General features: G+C 40.1%; 1 non-coding gene across 1 annotated transcript; it reads left to right on the forward strand.

Annotated features, from left to right (window-relative positions):
• Positions 1-3,749: 3,749 nt before the first annotated feature.
• On the forward strand, positions 3,750-3,856 carry LOC127133634 (small nucleolar RNA R71). The gene has a single exon (XR_007807587.1). It is a non-coding gene; the product is annotated as a small nucleolar RNA R71 (small nucleolar RNA).
• The last annotated feature ends 520 nt before the right edge of the window (positions 3,857-4,376 follow it).

Here is a 4,376-nt window from a genome sequence, read left to right on the forward strand (position 1 = left end):
TTTTGGCGTATGTCTTAGAGGTGCTCGCATGTCCACCATAAGGTGTAGAATGACAATGCTTGATAATACTATTTACCTCTTCTTCCGAAACGCAACGGCGAAAAATGCCATCTTTACCCCTTTTGAAAAGGAGCGGTTCATCCCAATAGAAGTTTCTCACATCGTGGAAGAATTTCTTCTTGCGGTGGTAGTCAAGATCAGGGGGTACTATATCAGCAGCTAGGTAATTAACGAAGTCTGCATACCAGGGTACGTTACTTATTACTAAGGAATTTTGGGGACGCTCATAAGGGCTTAGGTTATCATCTTCAATGGTTTCTACTCTAGCTATCAGTCTATCATAGGCGAAATCATCATTTATGGGTACTAGTTTAGGTTTTAGATGTTCTAGCCTAGAAAGGTGATCGGCTACTACATTTTTAGTGCCTTTTTTTATCTCTTATGTCTAAATCAAACTCTTGTAGTAATAGAATCCATCGGAGTAACCTGGGCTTGGCATCTTTTTTACTTAATAGGTAACGAATGGCAGCATGATCGGTGTAAACTATAATTTTTGCTCCTACTAGATAAGATTTAAATTTGTCTATAGCGAAAACTACAGCGAGTAATTCTTTTTCAGTTGTTGCATAGTTAAGTTGGGCAACATCTAGGGTTCTACTGGCATAATAAATGGCATGTAATTTTTTATCTTTCCTTTGTCCTAGAACGGCTCCAACTGCGTAATCACTAGCATCGCACATTATCTCAAAAGGTTCCGACCAATCAGGCGGTTTCGTAATAGGTGCAGAGATTAATGCTTGCTTTAAAAGATTAAATGCGTCATTACATTTTTCATCAAAAATGAATTCAGCATCTTTCATTAAAAGTCCAGTTAAAGGTTTGGTTATTTTGGAGAAGTCCTTAATGAAACGCCGGTAGAATCCAACGTGTCCAAGAAAGCTTCGGACTTCTCTGATAGTTTTAGAGGGTTTTAGGTTTTCTATAACTTCTATTTTAGCTCTATCTACCTCTATACCTTTTTCGGAAACTATATGTCCTAAAACTATTCCTTCGGTCACCATGAAATGACACTTTCCCAGTTTAGCACGAGGTTCACCTCCACGCATCTCTCCAGGATTTTCTCAAGGTTAGCAAGGCAATTGTGGAAATCAAATCCGCAAACCGAGAAATCATCCAAAAACACTTCCATGATACCATCTAGGTAATTTGCAAAGATTGACATCATGCAGCGTTGGAAAGTAGATGGGGCATTATAGAGGCCGAATGGCATTCGCCTGTAGGCAAAAGTTCCATAAGGGCATGTAAAGGTAGTTTTTTCTTGATCTTTGGGGTGGATAGGTATTTGGAAGAATCCAGAGTATCCATCTAGATAGCAGAAGTAAGAGTGTCTGGCTAGACGCTCCAACATTTGGTCTATAAATGGTAAAGGGAAATGATCCTTCCTGGTTGCTTTATTTAATTTTATATAATCTATACACATCCGCCATTCTCCTTCTAAACGTTTTGCTACATGTTCGCCTTTATCGTTTTGCACGACTGTAATGCCTCCCTTTTTAGGTACTACATGCACAAGGCTTACCCACTTACTATCTGAGATCTGATAGATTATACCTGCCTCAAGTAACTTAAGAACTTCCTTTTTAATAACATCACTCATTATAGGGTTTATTCTTCTCTGATGTTCCCTGGAGGGTTTTGAATCTTCTTCGAGCGAAATCCGATGCATGCATACGGATGGGCTTATACCTTTCAGGTCAGAGATATTATATCCTAAGGCTGAGGGATATCTTCGTAAAACGTCTAAAAGTTGGTTCGTTTGCTCTTGGCTCAAGGTAGCACTGACTATGACTGGACGGTTCATCTTTTCATCGAGGAACTCATATCTCAGGTTCTTAGGAAGTTCCTTAAGTTCTAAGGTTGGTTTCTTAGGGCATGGCATAGGATCTGGGGTAAGGGATAAACATTCGTAAATGTTATCATCGATGTAAGGTTTCTTAAAGTCATCATCTTCCATTATGGGGGTTGATGGTAACTTAATTGTTTTGATAATTTCTTCTTGTTCTAATTTTATAACACATTCATCAATGATATCTAAGGCATAACACGCGTCTCCCATCACAGGTGCCATAAGAAATTTCGAAATTATAAATTCTATTTTCTCGTCACCTACCTCAAATGTCAACTTTCCTTTCTTGACATCTATTATGGCTCCTACAGTCGATAAGAATGGTCTACCTAGAAGGATTGCTATATCATTGTCCTCTTTGATGTCCATGACAACAAAATCAGTAGGGATAAATAACTGACCTATCCTAACAGGAACATCTTCTAAGATGCCTATCGGATACTTAACAGATCTATCGGCTAACTGAAGTGACATCTTAGTGGGTTGTAATTCTCCTAAGTTTAACCTCTTACAAACTATTAAAGGCATTAAGCTCACACTAGCTCCTAGGTCTAGAAAAGCTTTTTCGATGACATGATTACCCAAAAGGCAAGGAATGGAGAAATTTCCAGGATCTTTATCTTTGTTTGCTAATTTGTCCTCGGAAATAGCATTACATTCCAAAGGCTTCGGATCGTCAAGTCTACGTTTGTTGGTAAGGATGTCTTTGAGAAACTTTGCATAGGAAGGTATTTGGGTGATGGCTTTTGTGAAAGGGATTTCTACATGAAGTTTTTCTATAACTTTAATAAATTTTTGATATTGTTTATTGATCTGGGTTTGTTTGAGTCTTTGCGGATATGGTATAGGTGGTTTATATGGTGGGGGTGGTACGTAAGTTTTATCTTTAGGTTCTTCTCCTTTTTCTCGACCTTCCTGGTTTTCAGGTTCCTCAGGTTCCTTTACTTCGTCCGTGGGTTCGGTACATTCCTTAGAAGTTTCGGGTTCACTCAATCTAGGGTTTGGTGGCTCATCATAAGCGTTCCCACTTCGTAGGGTAATGTCATTGGCTTGTCCTCTCGGATTCTGTTGAGGTTGTCCAGGGAACTGTCCTCCAGGTGTAGTTTGAGGGGCTTGGTTTAAAGCTACCTGAGAGATCTTGGTTTCAAGCATCTTACTATGAGTAACTATTTGGTCAACCTTGGTTCCTAACTGAGTAATCAATTCGTTAACATGAATGTTCTGGTTCATGAACTCCTTGTTTTGTTGGGTTTGAGCGGTGATAAAATTTTCCATAATTTTCTCAAGGCTCGGCTTTGGTGGTACAGGTTGCATAGGTTGATTTGATCTTGGGGCTTGATAACTAGGTCTCGGAGGTGCATTATTTTGGATAGGGTTATTGTTTTTATAGGAGAAGTTCGGGTGATTCCTCCATCCAGGGTTATAGGTATTCGAGTATGGGATCCCTTGGGTGTAGTTCACTTGCTCAGAGTGGGTTTCGTTTAATAGACTGCATTCTGCAGATTGGTGTCCTTTGCTTCCACATATCTCACAATCCGACGAAACTGCGGCTACAGTATTCGGGTTTATGAACATATGCTCGACCTTAAGGGCGAATGCGTCCATTTTAGCTTGCATCATGTCTATAGAGCTTAGTTCATGCACTCCTCCTTGGGCTTCCTTCTTCTCTACTGTCGCTCGTTCGACTCCCCATGATTGATGGTTTTGAGCCATATCTTCGATGAGGGCACTAGCTTCAGGATAAGGTTTGTTCATCAGAGCACCGCTTGCGGCAGCGTCGATGGTCATCTTCGTGTTATAGTGAAGTCCATTATAGAAGGTTTGAATGATTAACCAATTTTCTAAACCATGATGTGGGCATGCTCGTAACAACTCTTTATATCTCTCGCAAGCTTCGAACAACGATTCTCCTTGGTTTTGGGTAAATCTAGTTATATGGTTTCGAAGAACGGCGGTCTTACTCGGGGGAAAGTATCTAGCAAGAAAAACTCTTCTAAGGTTATCCCAAGTCGTAATGGAATTGGGTGGAAGGGAATCTAACCATGATAGGGCTTTATCTCTGAGGGAAAAAGGGAATAATCTTAACCGTATTGCCTCAGGAGAAGCTCCATTGGTTTTAAAAGTGTCTGCTAATTGAAGAAATATTTTTAAATGTTGGTTTGGGTTCTCAGTGGTGAGACCTGCGAATTGTCTTTGTTGCACTAGTTGCAACAGGGATGGTTTAAGTTCGAAATTATTAGTTGGGATGGTTGGGTTTACTATACTAGAACTAGGTTCTTCATTTGATGGTTGAGCGAAATATTTAAGAGGTCTTTGGTTTTGATCTTCGGCCATAGCTCTCTTAATTCTATGAAAGAATAAACGTGCGCGAGCGTAACGGTCAGGTTCCGCCAGAGGATATACTAAGCTTAAACTTCCGGTGCTGCGAGTTCTTCGCATTGACCGGCGGGAAATAGCCTAAGTCTAAACG

The sequence above is a fragment of the Lathyrus oleraceus genome, chromosome 3 (genome assembly GCF_024323335.1).
Source record: "Lathyrus oleraceus cultivar Zhongwan6 chromosome 3, CAAS_Psat_ZW6_1.0, whole genome shotgun sequence".
Classification (NCBI taxonomy): domain Eukaryota; kingdom Viridiplantae; phylum Streptophyta; class Magnoliopsida; order Fabales; family Fabaceae; genus Lathyrus; species Lathyrus oleraceus.